Below are 16123 nucleotides of genomic sequence, written 5' to 3' on the forward strand. Positions count from 1 at the left end.
TCGTCGTCGTCGTCGTCCTCTTCCTCCTCTTCCCCCTCCTCCTCCTCTTCCCCCTCCTCCTCCTCCTAACCATAATAATGATCATCATCAATTTACTACTACTACTACTACTACTACTACTACTACTACTACTACTACTACTGCTGCTGCTGCTGCTGCTGCTGCTACTACTACTACTACTACTGTCAACAACAATAATAATAATACTAATAGTACAAAACATATTTGATGCTAATTCATTTTATCAGGGCTGTTTCCCAAGGATCTTGCTGACAAGTCTCCTCCCCAAATTCCAAGAATCAGCTTTAGGGTTCTTGCAAAAGATTGCACTTTTCTGCCGGTCGACAATACGAGGTTCATTTTCAATATCTTCCAGTCTTTTAGGGTTAGGGTTAGAGTTGGGGTTAGGGTTAGGTTAGGGTTAGGGTTGTGCCTAGCGCATTAATTACTACATGAACAATTGTCGACTTTATCTTCTACAATTTCTCCATCTCTCTGGCTATGTCCCGTTTCCTCAATTTCTTTGCAAAGTCAATGATCTTACATAATTCTTTCCGTCCTGCCGAGGTCAACTTTATCTTTCATCCTCCCGCGGTCGATAGAATAAAGTACTAGTTGTTTACTAGGTTCGATAGTATTGACTTACATCCTCCCCTAAAAATTTCTGGCTTTGTATTTAAATCAGAAATCACTATTATTATTATTATTATTATTATTATTATTATTATTATTATTATTATTATTATTATTATTATTATTATTATTATTATTATTATTAAGGTGGCGAGCTGGCAGAATCGTTGGCGCGCCGGGCGAAATGCTTAGCGGTATTTCACTCGTCGCTACGTTCTGAGTTCAAATTCCGCCGAGATCGGCTTTGCTTTTCATCTTTTCGTGATCGATTGAATAAATACCAGTTACGCACTGGGGTCGATGTAATCGACTTAACCCCCTCTCCCAAGCTGCCCTTGTGGAACCAGGCACACGCATCACAACCTACTTGTGCGCGGCATGGTAATCTCATATCCAGATTAACAGTGCATGACCTTTCCGGTGGGGCCCAGTTACAATTTTCATCAGGTTGAGTAGCCCATCCCGCCCAAAAGGTTCCTGAATAAGGGATGTTTAAGGATGTTGAACGAAACACCCATGTTTTCAGAGGTAAATTATCAAAACTTCAAAGAATTCATCTCAACACATGGCTGTAATGCTCCCCTACTACTTCTGCTCGTGATCAGAGATGCACATATCGTCAGCCATTAAGGGACATGCTCAACTAGTTAAGGCCAAACAATTGTCAAGCAAATCTGTGGTATTGAGCAGAATATTTGCTGTAACCCATCTTTTATACCAAGACAAACAGTGTATATGATAACACTTCCAGTCAGTTAAGATGAGAAGCTATGGAAGCCACTGTCTGGTACAGCATCTATTATTATCTGCAGAGTACGACGCACCTGCTTTCGAACGCTCTAAGTAAGTCTTCATTATATTCATTATTTACACCTGTTTGGTGCTGTTTTTTGTGAGAAATTTTTGTCCCAATTTGCTACCGAAAACATCAGGAACTTGTTACTGGCTTATCTGTGGTTGTTTGACTCTGCAAGGAGGGGCAATAATCGGTCCTCCGGACATTCACACAAGAGGCGTTTACAAACAACAATTTCAACAAGATGGTGGCGTCCACCTTAAAGTAACTAAAAGAAAAAACATTTCCTCCCCCACCAGTTTTCTTACAGCTGAAGACTTCCCTCCTCTTCCTTCTCTTACCAAAAATAATGCAGAAAAAGGGGAAGGAGACAAAAGAGATGGAAACAGACCAAAGTTTATCCCGTCAAGCGAAGCGAGAGAGCGACAGTAGTAAGAGCGATTGCGACAACAATAGCGGCAGTCGTAGTAGTGGAAGCGACAGCAGCAGTGGTGGCACTGGCAGCAGCAATGGTGGCACTGGCAGCAGTATGAACAGTGAAGGTGACAAGAATAGTAGCAGTAGCAGCAACAGTTGTTGCAGTAACGGCAACATTAACAGCAACTCAAGCGATGACGGCAAGAGCAACAGTAGTAGTGGAAGCGGAGTGGTTGGAAGCAGCGCTAGTAATAGCGATGGTAGCAACAGAGAAAGTGGTCACACCTCCACCACTAACAACAACAAGACTTCTTTCGCAGGCGCTGTGGCCTCAAAAGAACTCTTTGTTCTCTCCCTAGAGGACAAAGCCTCTAAATTGGCGAATGCGGCTAAATCTTGAATTTAGATATGTGGTGGTTACTCGCTTGTGTAGTAATAAATGAGAGTGACACTCGCCTGGAGGTCAAGAGATGAAGGAGGGAGAACCGGACAGGTATTACACTGCAGTGCTGCTCCATGTAAAGCCAAACCATCTGGAGAGGATCCCTGACCTGATCTCTCAGCCGAATTGAACTGTTTTGAGAGCGACTGTGGAAGACAGACGTCCGAGATTCTATGTCATGACAAATCTTGGCATGACAAATCATTTACAGGCGTTCTGTCCACAAAACAATAACAGGAGAAGAGAGAGGAGGTCCTCACTGTCAATGTCAAAACCAACAACAATATCATTACAGGGAAAAAAAGTGAAGCGACAACAGCATCTCAAGGCAGAACCACAGCAGCAGTTCAATCTGAGGTGGAAGGACCAGAAGTAGCAGCAGGAAACAGTATAAGAAACAACAGAAGCAGTAGCAACAGTAATAATAGCTCCAACAGCACCATCACCACCGTCACCACCAAAATTGACAAGAACTTCAACAGAGAGATCCATCAACGGCTCTCCTTCTCCCCCTCTCTCAAACACACACGCACACATAGACACCCACACAAACACAAGCACACACGCACCCTTATCAGGGACTACAGAGACTATGATTCCTACACATCTCAAAGCGAAGATGTAGAGGAACTACAAAAGCCATAAAAATTAAAAAGAACGTGCAGGAGAAAAACATCCGGCCTCACACCAACACACGCATCGGACAACACAGAAAATGCGCGCACAACATATACTCACATAAACTACAATCCCTCCAGCTGCACATCCGCCAACACAACAAAGCTACCGCCACCAGAACAACTAACACCACCATAACCCTACCTTGCCCCCAAAAGAAAGCTGCCTGAAGAACTGATAAATTCACAGATCCCAAATTTTGTGCTAGTGAGGAGATCAAACAAATGTCTAATGACCCTCATAGCTTACAATAAAGAGTTAGAGAGAGAGGGGGAAATTCATGACACTAGCACTCTTAAAGTGCCAGGAGAGCTGTTGTTAACGTGTATGCCGTTAACACTTACGAAAACATTCGGGAGGTCTTCCCCCACGAAGTGGGAACCTCTCATATAATAGCATCAAAAAGACTTTTAAAGGGGTTCCCAGAGAACCTCCAACCAGATCTGGAGGGCCGGCCATCTGGCCGCCAACAGAACCGGCAAGATAAGTAATGCCGTTCTTTTTCTTTCTTACAACTCGTTTCGGCCGGCATGGTGATGATTAGAGTGGGCTGTTTAAATGTTCGTGGAAGCAAGTCCGCCTCCTTAAAGACCTCAGGTCACTAAGTTTGGACGTAACGGCCGTCAGGGAAACCAGAATTTTTGATACATGCGATTTAGCCTTTACTTTACATGATTTGAGGCGGGGTGGTAGTGCTGTTTAGGAAAGGCCTGGATCTCGAGGTTCGGACGAACTTTCTGGACTGGGATAGTAAGCTGGTGGTCCTGGATGTGAGCAATAGTGAAGATGGTGCTTTTAAACTGTGCTGCGTATTCTCCGACTGGGGTGGAGCAGCAGGATTTCTTCAGATCCCTGGAAGTCTTTTGGGGATGTCACGCTCTTTAGAGCGAGTGGGCGATTGAAATGCCATTTTGGATGCACACCTTGATAGGGTGTGAATAGCCGATAAGATAGGGAATATAAAAGCCTCACAAACCTGCTCAGCCGCTTCCAACTGGCTGACGGATATCGACTGGATTTCCCGAATGCGTCAGTGTGGACATAAGCAAATAGATGTATACGGAATTTCAGTGGCACTTCGCCGAACTGTTCAGGGTGCGCGGGTGAGACGGGGGACGGACAGTGACCTCCTACCTTGACAGTATGTCGCACCATTCGGCCAGAGATGCGGAGTTCTGCGAAATACCGATAACAGCCGAAAACATATGGAACGTGATGAGGGGCTGCACAAGGGAGAAATCTCCGAGGCTGGATGGTCTATCGTTCGAGCTGTATCATCATATGCCAGACTTGTTCGGCGATCTCTTGGCGGATGTCTACCGCAACTGGCAGGAGAACGGGAAAATACCCAGTACCGTGAACTGTGATGTGGTAGTGATGCTGAAAAAGGACTCGAACAAGGGGGACAAAATATATAATTTTAGGCCCATAACTCTGCTGAACGCAGATTATAAGATTTTGGCCAATGTGTTAAGCCAAAAGGTTTGCACTTGTCATCGATAAGTTGGTCAGCGACGTGCTGACATGCGCTATCATGAACAAATCTATCTACAACCTCCACCTCACTCGCTACATCATGGATCAACCAAAAGCCTTTGACAAGGTCGACCATCAGTACTTGGAGAATGTCTTCGCGGCGGCCGGTCTCGGCCCCATTTTCAGAAGCTGGATCGTTGCAATGTACAGTGACGTTTGTTCAGTGGTCAAGGTAAACGGCCACCTATCGGAATAGTTTGGCATCGCTCGTTCGGCCCGTCAAAGATGCCCATTCTTATCTCTTTTTTACGTGCTGGCTTTCGAGACATTACTAAGTAAGTTGAATGTTTCGAGGGGCATCCCGCGTGATCTAGGATGCGGTAAGTTCGTGTCAGCTTACGCGGACGACGTCACCGTAATAGTGTCGAACAGCTTGGAAATCGAGGTGATCAGCGCTACCTTAAGGGAGTTCGAAGCGGTGGCATGAGCAAAGATTAATCAGGACAAGTCGATGGGCCTGCAACTCAGCACCTAGAGAGACAGGTCCATACCAAGCGACAGCGTTGAAGGATGCCGGACGGAAGGACCGGTTAAATTGCTCAGCGTCTGATTTGGTCCGGACCTTCAAGCAGACAAGAAAGGGGCTGAGAGGGAGTGGTCCATAAAGCGTTGAATGGAGGCGACGAATGCGTTCATCGCTTCTGTCATCTGCTATCGCCCGACGTCCCGTGCTCTTCTTCGTCGCTGATCAAGCTGAAGCACTTGATCTTCCAATTTCTGTGGAAGGGCCGCGTGTCAAAATTTGAGACCGTTGTTGTTGTTGTCGGCGTCGTCGTCGTCGTCGTCGTCGTCGTCGTTGTTGTTGTTGTTGTTGTTGTTGTTGTTCTTCTTCTTCTTCTTCTTCTTCTTCTCCTCCTCCTCCCCTCCTCCTCCTCCTCCTCCTTCTTCTTAACACTGTCATTTTGCACAAATTGTGTTTAAAGAGAGGTAAGATTTTATTAATAGTATTTTTCCCTATTTGAAAATAAAATAAAATAAAATAAAATAAAAATTAAACCTTACTTTGGCTCAATTTGTTTTCGTCGTCAGGCATTTCAAACATGGCGACTAAGTCTGTACGCTCCCAAAATTTCAACACAGTGGTAAACAAAACTCATGTAAACATGATAGCATAAATATTCGTACTTTAAAAATTTCAACACAAGAAAGAAAAATAATTTCTCACTAACAAATACTTCTTGCACTTCAATGATTGAATGAATGGATCCTCCGTTGATTTCGACGATGAATATTCAGCTATTCAATCAACTGAGTTAACTAGATATACACCATCATAAGGAACAGAAACCAAAGCACACATCACGCATCATGACAAACACGGACAAGGTCATATAAGATCAACAAAATAGTAACAACAAAAACAATAAAAAATTCTATTCTAATTGTGTTGCCAGCAAGATGGAAATTTTGAACTTTCAGAGAAAAAAATGTCCGGCTTCAATATAGAACCGAGTAAAATCCATCGTTATCAGAAAAGGAAGGGGAGGATAGTAATCAACCTCTTCAAAAAATATTTCAGTTATCAACGGAACTTTTGAAGGAGGCCCGCTCTTACGTGTTGTAGAATATAACTCTTATCGATGACAACAGCATAAGTGAAAGTATCGGTCTGTTTGGCCTGTCATACGAACTCATATTACAATACACAAAATTGAAGGGGGTCAGTTTGGAGCATTGCAAAGCCTGCATTATAAAGGCGATATGTAGGGATTGGTGAAGGCGCATGGCCCAGTGGTAAGAGCGTCAAGCTTACGATCGTGAGGTTGTGAGTTCGAATCCCGGACTGGGCTGCGTGTTGTGTTCTTGAGCAAGACATTTCATTTCCCGTTGCTCCAGTTCACGTAGCTGAGTTGCGACGTCACATGCGCCAAGCTGTATCGGCCTTTGGATAACACTGGTGGCGTGGAGAGGGGAGGCCGGCATGCATGGGAGACTGCTGGTCTTCCATAAACAACCTTGCCTGGACTTGTGCCTGGGAGGGTAACATTATAGGTGCATTTCCATGGTCAGTCATGACGAAGGGGGTCTCAGCAGTATGTAGAGATTGGTAATGCCAGTGGCTTTTTTGATCGTTGCTAGCATTGTTGTTGGCACTCCGTCGCTTACGACGACGAGAATTCCAGTTGATCCGATCAACGGAACAGCCTGCTCGTGAAATTAACGTGCAAGTGGCTGAGCACTCCACAGACACGTGTACCCTTAATGTAGTTCTCGGGGATATTCAGCATGACACAGAGTGTGACAAGGCTGGCCCTTTGTATTACAAGCACAACAGAAACAGGAAGTAAGAGTGAGGGAAAGTAGTGGTAAAAGAGTACAGCAGAGTTCGCCACCATCCCCTGCTGGAGCCTCGTGCAGCTTTAGGTGATTTCGCTCAATAAACTCTCACAATGGCCGGTCTGGGAATCGAAACCGCGATCCTATGACCGCGAGTCGGCTGCCCTAGTCACTGGGCCATTGCGCCCCCACGCTAGCTTTGTAGTGCAATATAAACAGGTTGTGAGGTTTGTGAGATTACCGAAGTATATATATATACTTTTAATCTTTTATTCTTTTACTTGTTTCAGTCATTTGATTGCGCACATGCTGGAGCACCGCCTTTAGGCGAGCAAATCGACCCCAGGATTTATTCTTTGTAAGCCTAGTACTTATTCTATCAGTCTCTTTTTGCCGAACCGCTAGTTTACGGGGATGTAAACACACCAGCGTCGGTTGTCAAGCGATGCTGGGGAAACAAACACAGACACACACATACACAACACACACACACACACACACACACACACACACACACACACACACACACACACACACACACACACACACTCACACAAACAGACACTCACACACACACACACGCATATACACGGTGGGATTCTTTCAGTTTCTGTCAGCCAAATCCACTCACAAGGGTTTGGTCGGCCCAAGGCTATAGCAGAAAACACTTTCCCAACGTTCCACGCAGTGGGACTGAACTCCTGAACCATGTGGTTGGTAAGCAAGCTACTTACCTCACAGCCACTCGATACATATATACGACAGGCATATAAGTCTTGTTCCTATTGTAGACAGGATTATTGTGGTGTTGGTAGTGTGTGAGGGTGCGTGGCTTAGTGGTTAGGATATACGGCTCACGATCGCAATGTCATGAGTTCGGTCCCCGGTGGCATATTGTTTCCTTGAGCAAGACACTTTATTTCACATTGTTCCAGAGTACTCATCTGGTAAAAATGAGTAGTACCTGTATTTCAAAAGGGTCAGCCTTTTCACATCGTATGTCACGCTGTATCTCCCTGAGAACTACATTAAGGTTACATGTGTCTGTAGAGCACTCAGCCACTTACACGTTCATTTCACGAGTAGGCTGTTCAACAGTTATACTCGTCGTCGTAACCGACGGAGTGTCAGTGCCAGAAGAAGAGTTATCGTTAGAATGTCGTTGTTGTCTGCTAATGTCATTGTGCAGCTATCGTTTTAGTGTTGTTGCCGTAGTAGTGCTTTTATTCTTGTACTTTATTCTTGTTATTAAAGTGCTGTTATCATTGTAAAACTGTAGTTGCTGTTATCAACAATTATCTTTGATATTGTTTTGATTAACTTCGTTACCATAGTTACTGCTGTTGTTTGTTTAGATTGATAAAAGCTAGTAAGAGATATAGTCGTGTCAAACTATACAGCTTACAATAATTATTTCCCTTGCATACCTCTTTGCTCTATGTTCAGACACTACTGAGGTCGACTTTATCATTCATCCCTCTAGAATCAATGAGCTATAATGATCAGTCCACTACGGAGGGAATGAGAAGATCGACTTTATCGACTCTGCGCCCCGCCAGCACACGCAAAAGCGTTGCCTAACCTCGCGCATGAGTTAGAAATAGAACAGGATAACGATTTGGCTGAAATGGCAGAGCGAAGGACTAAATCGCGTACGGTATTCTATTCAGTTCGTTTTATATCATGAGTTCAAATCTACCAGAATTTCTTTGCGTGTCATTCGTTCGTGATGGATAAAATAAAAGGGGACAAGTTGTAGACTCGATTTAACCGAATGTATGCCACTTCTCTACCCTCCCCCACACGAAATTTCTGTCTGTGTGTCTTGTTTAGAAATCAAAGTTATTTTAGAAAGGTAGCTTTCGTAGAAAATTATTAATTTTTGAGTTATGAGAATGAACCACTTTCGGTTCATTACTGAAGCCAATATAAATTTTCCCTTCATAACATGTCCGTGTATTACTTACGACCGACGAAGTCTAAATAAGTCTGAAAACGTTCAGAGTTGTCTCCCTTGCCTACTCTATCAAATAATAATATTAGCTAGCCCCTTAACATTTTTCTTAGTATTTCTATAAAAAATACTGATAATAATTGAACGTACCTTATTATTTAAATATTTTTCAGTGCCTCCATATTTCGTATATTTTTTTTTCACTGTTGAGTTTGGAAAGGAAGAACCCACGAGTTTGCTGTGACGAAGGGAAGAATTTATTCTCATACCAGATATTTACTTGGAATAGTTGCAATCATAGGCTGAACACTGCTAAAGACAATCAAGCAGCAAAGCGTCAGATCAGAACTACCGACCAAAACTGCAGAATGCAAAGAGCTGAAAGAAAAACTAGGAAACATCTAACAATTATGCCATTTCACTCTCCAAGATGCGTGAACTAGGCGAGATTTGAACTTAGATAAGGCAAAACAGGAACAACACTCGCAAAGCTTTATATACAACGCTCTAATGACTCTAGTAATTCGCCACGATAATTATGATTAATTTATCAGTTAGCCTCATTTCTCGATGCATTTCTCGATGCATTTCTCAGTATATATTACATACATTTCAATACAGTAAATTAGGTACTAAGATGCCAAAAGACGACAAAAGGGGAAGGTTGTATTTCCATTGACGAATATTTCATTTTAATTTTGGCACAAGGATCGTCGTTTTGAGATGGGTGGGGTAAATTGATTGCATCCACCCTAGTACTTGACGAGTACTTTATTTTATCGACCCCGAAAGTATAAACGCCAAAATTGACCTCGGCAAGATTTGAACTCAGAACGTAACGAGTCGGAAGAAATATCGCAAAGCATTTTGTCCGGCATGCGAACGATTCTGCCAGCTCGCAGTCAAATGATAATATAGATATTAACTAACTCCACAGAATCATTAGCACGCTGGACGAAATGGTTAGCGCTATTTCGCCCGACTCTACGTTCCGAGTCCAAATTCCACCGAGATCGACTTTGCCTTTCATCCTTTCGGGATCGATAAACTAAGTATCAGTGAAACACTGAAGTCGATGTAATGGACTAGTCCTCTCCCCTAAAATTCAAGCCTTATGCCTTAAGTAGAAAGGATATTAACTCCTAAGGCGGCGAGCTGGCAGAGTCGTTAGCATGCCGGTCAAATTGCTTAGCGGTATGTGGTCCGTTTTAACGTTCTGATTTCATATTCGTCCGAGGTCGATTTTACCTTTTATCCCTTCGGGGTTCTATGAAATAAGTACCAGTTGAACACTGAGGTAGATGTAATCGACTTAACTCTTCCCATGAAATTCTGGCCTTGTGCCAAAATTTGAAACCATTATTTCCCGGGGTTAACGCTGCCGCAAGACGGGCAGAATGCATAGCTGCATTTTGTTCGTCTTTATGTTTTGAGTTCAAATTTCGCTGAGACCGACTTTGTCTTTCATCTTTTTATGGTCAATAAAAAAAGTACTACATTATTTACATTTGATGGATATTTGTCCTCATCTTGTTTGTTGTTAGTATAACGTTTCGGCTGATATACCCTCCAGCCTTCATTAGGTGTCTTGGGGAAATTTCGAACCTGGGTTCTCATTCCTAAGGTATAGTAACAGTAATAATAATAATAATAATAACATCGAAAGATACCTTAGGAATGAGAACCCAGTTTAGAAATTTCCTCAAGACACCTGATAAAGGCTGGAGGGTATATCAGCTGAAACGTGTTAACACCAAACAAGATGAGGACAAATATCTATCAAATGTAAATATTGTAAATAATTTTTCATTTTCATTTTATTTTTCATTTTATCTGGTTTCAGCTCATGAGCTGTGGCCATGCTGGGGCACCGCCATTTGGTGTTGCTACACAATTTTACTTCACGAATTTTACTTCAGGAATTGACATTTGGTGCATGAGAGAGTTTGATGCAGCTGCTCTCATCTGCACCTCCTGCCGTGAAGTTGGTTCATCTGGGACACCTGACAGGAAGAGGTCCAGCCTCATCTTGAAGACACCTACATCCACCGCATGCAGGTCTCTCAGGTCCTTCGGGAGGATATTGAAGAGCTGTGGACCTCTGAAACCCAGGCTATTGCAGTATCTTGTCTTAATGTACATAATTCCTCATCTCTTAAATATAGAACTGATTAAAAGAAAGACTAGTTGAGCACTGGGTTCAATGAAATCAACTAAATTCATTTTTTGACTTTCATCCTTTCGGGGTTCGATAAACAAAGTACCAGTGAAACACTGAGATTAATGTAATCGAGTGAATAAATATCCTTTCTACTAAACGATTCTGTTGGCTTGCAACAGCTTGAGACCAGGGAAATAATAGTTTCAAATTTCGCGGGGAGGGATTAAGACTATTACATCGACCTCAGCGACCAAGTGATACTTATTTCATAGACAGGAAATAATGAAAGGATGAAAGGCAAACTTAACTTACCCCGAAATTGCTGGCCTTGTGCCAAAATTTGAATCTAAGATTAACTAACATTTAAATTTCTCTTAATCTCTGTTTGATATCAGTAAAGGTATCGTTGAATTTGAAGACATTAGAAATAAGCGAGTATAGACTTCCTTAATACTCGTTCATATCTCTATGAAATGAGTCGTTTGCTAAAAAGGTCTTTATCCTGTTTACACCATAATGTCAATAAGAAGATACGGGCCGCTAACCTCATGATTTCCGTTTGAAGGTTGCTCTCTGTCTTCAGCATCCTCTACTTCTCTTCTCTTGCTTCTCGCCATCGTTTCCCTCTCTCTCTCTCTCTCTCTCTCTCTCTCTCTCTCTCTCTCTCTCTCTCTCTCTCTCTCCCTCTCTCTCTCTCTCTCTCTCTCCCTCTCTCTCTCACTCTCCCCCCCCTCTCTCTCTCTCTCTCTCTCTCTCTCTCTCTCTACCTCTACCTCTCTTGGCACATATTTATACCCGTTTTGAACATTCCACCCTTGGTCTCTCTTTTCAACTCTCATCATGCTCGAGGTTTAATTAGAAATTACACACCCAGTCATCCATATTTTAGAGACATTTACATACAAATATATTTATATACACGTATATGTGCGCATACATATTCAGAAACACATCTATATATTTGACAGTTGAATATATATTATATTATATAATTTAGATTTATTTATTTTTAATAATTGCTCGATAAAATTCCTTCTTATTACCATCATAGTGTTATTATTATTATTACTATTATTATTATTATTATTATTATTATTATTATTATTATTGTTGTTGTTGTTGTTGTTGTTGTTGTTCTTGTTGTTGTTGCTGTTGTTTCCTCTACGTCTGTGGGACTCTTAGACACGGTGGTTAAGTTTTCATTCTACCGAGGAGTCCGCAAGTCAGTTTCGATTTACAGACAGTTGTTTCAACTTACATCAGTGCACAGTGGAGGAGGAGGATTAGGAAGAGGACGAGACAAGGTTATTGTTGTTGCTGTTGGTGGTGATGCTGATTGTGGTGATGCATGAGTTCTACAATTTTTCTTCAGAATATATGAAATACATTTATTTCCTCAATAAAAATTAAGAGCTGCATAAGTGGTGTGGGTTTGCGGGGCAGGGAGAATTCACGACGTCGGAGTCAGCGAACCGAGACATACTTTGGATTTAGAACGCTGAGGAACAGAATGAAATTGCTCCAAATCATTTAGACCGGTTCTTTAACCCTTCTGACAGTTCTACTTTATATTTTACTTTCACATTGAAGATATTCTGTTTTTATTTACGTAAGAAATTTCAGAATACCAGTGCCACACTAACTAACCATAAGCAAGATCCGTAATTATAACAGTGTTGTGTTAAAGCTTTCTTGAATATGTAATTCTTTAAAAAACTAATAATTGTGTTTTGAAATCTCGCCATTCACAAACAAAGAGGAACAGGAATCCAACGTATATATTAATCAACTTTCATTATACATTAGAAGGTGCTTTCCAAGGCAATGCCTCATGTATGTATTTATATCATTATTATGTTTTATTTCAAGATTTCTTGCCAATAGAGTAAGAACCAGTTTTTAACCTAGCGTCAACAGGGTATGTATGTATGTATGTATGTAAGTAAGTATGTATGTATGTATGTATGTATGTATGTATGTATGTATGTATGTACGTACGTACGTATGTATGTATGTATCTAGCTATCTATCTGCCTGTCTGTCTGTCTGTCTGTCTGTCTATCTATCTATCTATCTATCTATCTATCTAGTCAACAACCGTTACGTGGAGGACTGGGGATGCCGTGGTTAATGATGCGCAGACATGCGCTGAGACTGCGGCATCTCTGGAACTTCATTGACGACGGTGAACAGGTGTGGGCGCCGTTTGTGAGGCACGCCTTCCCGCAGCTCGTCTCACTCACCGAACTGCAAACATGGATCAGGAAGAGACCGAAACTGGGCGAATGGCACCGCGAGTGTCGCCAAGCTCTACAACAGCTCTGCCGTCCGGGATCAAACTTGTGCAACTTCCAAACGACCAATGCGTTCTATAGAGGACTAGTTGAGGGGAGGTCTGACGACACTCTCGGGGCAAACCTGGGTGTCGACGAGAAATTCTTAACCCGCCTTTTCAAGACGACGTTCGGGCCGGGGCCAATGGATAATTTCCAGAGATCCCTGGCTTGGCAATGCTATCGAGACGCACTACCAGTTCGAGAGAAGATCTACAGACACGGTTCGAAAACCACCGGACCGACCTGCCCGAGATGCGGTCAGAGCGACGAAACCGTTCTGCACGCACTCGTGCAGTGTCCAGATATTTCAGAGCTGTGGACCTTCGTCGAACGGCTGTTGTCGCGTGTGGGACGAGCCCACTTATCAGCCGAGTCTATCGTGAATATTGTTCCGCCACCTTCCTTTAAACGGGAAGGAAAAACGGTTTTTGTAACACTGATAGCTATGGCAAAAGAATGCGTGTGGTGGACGCGTTTGAAAGGTCTACAAACAAACACTTTCCTCTCTGGTCAGTCCCTCGTCAACTTTTTCAAGTACCACTTGAAAAGGAGGATGAGGATAGAGAGGAAAGTGTTGTCGAATGAAAGTTTCAATAAAAAATGGGTAAATGTGGCAAGAATGGTAAGAATGAAAGACGACACCATTTTAAGCATAGACTTGTAACAAAAAGAGACAAAAAGAGAGAAGGTACTTACTTTCATGTACCTTAAAAAAAAAAAGCCTGAGGTGACCGTGGTCTTTTCCGTAGGCTTTTCTCTCCACGGATAAACCTAATCTGTTCCCCGTTTTTTACATCGACTGTGATACACGATCCCTATTGATCCCACGTTTTTTTTCTTTTTTCTTCCCGCGATCCCTTTTGATCCAAATTATCCCCCCCCCCCAAAGCTCTACTTTGTAATTTGTCCATTTTCTGTATTTAGCCCTGTGTGGCTATAATAAAAAGATATCTATCTATCTATCTATCTATCTATCTATCTATCTATCTATCTACCATTATGAATGTGTGTAACCTAGTGGTTTGCGTGTCGCACTCACGATCACTAGATCGTTGGTTCTATTCCCTTACTAGGCGGTGCGTTGTATTCTTGAGCAAAACATTTCATTCCACATTGCTCCAGCCCCCACTTTTGATCATGGGGGATTGTTGGTCTGCTCGCCTGGCCAGCGGAGTGCTATCATTTGAAGGATAAAACGAAAACGCACTTTGATCAGTGATGTGTAAAACCATCTGATACTCTATAACATCTAATAATCAAATGAGCTTCTCAATTACACGGTTTCGGGTTCTGTCCTACTGCGTGGCACTTTGGGCAAGTGTCTTCTGCTATAGCCTCGAGCTAACCAAAGCCTCGTGAGTGGATTTGGCTGACGGAAACTGAAAGAAGCCCGTAGTATATATATATATAAATATATATATATATACACATACAGGTGCGTGTGTATGTATGCATGTATGTATGTGTGTGTGAGTTGGTATGTTTACGTCCCTGTAGCTTAGCAGCTCGGCATAATGAACCGATGCTATACAAAACAGAGGTACTAGGTTTGACTCATTCGACTAAAATTCTTCAAGGCGGTACCCCAGAATGGCCACACTCTAATGGCTGAAACAAGTAAAAGAATAACAGAAAAAGCATCAATAGTCTCTGATCAGTATCTAATTCAAAATATGGTCCATATAGGATTTTATCAAACTTATGAAGACCGAATGTATTGTAGATAATTCTTCTCTATATATTGACGAATATTACTCTTGATGTGCAATAAGTGTTATTAGATGTGTGAGCTAATAGGCGTTCTTTGTATTTTCTCGAGGACACAGTACTGTTTATATTTTACATTAAATTAAAACAAACCAATGAAACAAACCAGTAAAAAATATTAAGATTAAGATCAATATTTAGGCACGAAATATTTTTGCAAGGCAAATAGAATTAAATATTTTTGCTCACAAATACTTTAAAATACTATCAACAGCAGTTATTTGGTGATTTTAGAATCTTGAAACGTATTCCTTCCAAAATTTCTATTTTTCTTTATAATATAAAGATTTAAATATTAATAAAGTGTTTGGCAAGGAGTGCTCGCGTGTTATTCACATATAAAACAGAAATCTGTGGTAGGACAAGAAATGTAATCTTATGCTTCCTTTTCACTCCTTTCAGACTTTTTAGCCAAGAAAAGTACTTTTTTAACGAGAAGTGCAGCTTTTCTGCCTCAGTAAAGCTATTTTGTTTCAGAAAAATTAAAAAGAAAAAGAACCCTCAAAGAGAACGGTGGTAATCTGCGCCGTCAAACATTACATTTATTGATATAAAAATAGTTCGCGTAGTGTGAAGAAGTTCCTGATATTTCGGATAAAAATTCCTCTTCAGGAAAAATAAAAGTTTTATGCTTCATTTATGTATGAAAATCTTACATGCATAAAGGAGTTAGAAGAAGGGATTAAACATTTCTTAGTCCCAGTTATAGCTTACTTAGTGGAGGAAGGTTAGCGCCTATAACCTTTTATGCTGAGTCTCTGCCACTAACGAGAAGTGTGTGCTTGTGTGTGCGGGGGCGGGGATCAGACAAAGAAACCACATCTTGTTGTTGTTGTCAGCCTCCATCGTACAATTTTATCATCAGAGGTATTCCAGCCATCACCGTACCGTTTATTACGGATATTTGAGAGTTTATTATCTAACACTTTCTTTTCATTTCCTTCTCTTTTTCAGACGGCGGTATTTTATATGGGGGTGATTTGGCTGTCATTTCTAGGTGGTCGAGTGTAGAACAATATTTTAGCTCGTTATGGGTCGCTAAAGTACAAAGTAACAAATAAAGACATCAAATTACTGTTGTTTATTTTCTGATCAGCCATAATCAAGGAAATATATAAACAAAGAA

The sequence above is a fragment of the Octopus bimaculoides genome, chromosome Z, assembly GCF_046866305.1.
Source record: "Octopus bimaculoides isolate indiv1 chromosome Z, ASM4686630v1, whole genome shotgun sequence".
NCBI lineage: Eukaryota > Metazoa > Mollusca > Cephalopoda > Octopoda > Octopodidae > Octopus > Octopus bimaculoides.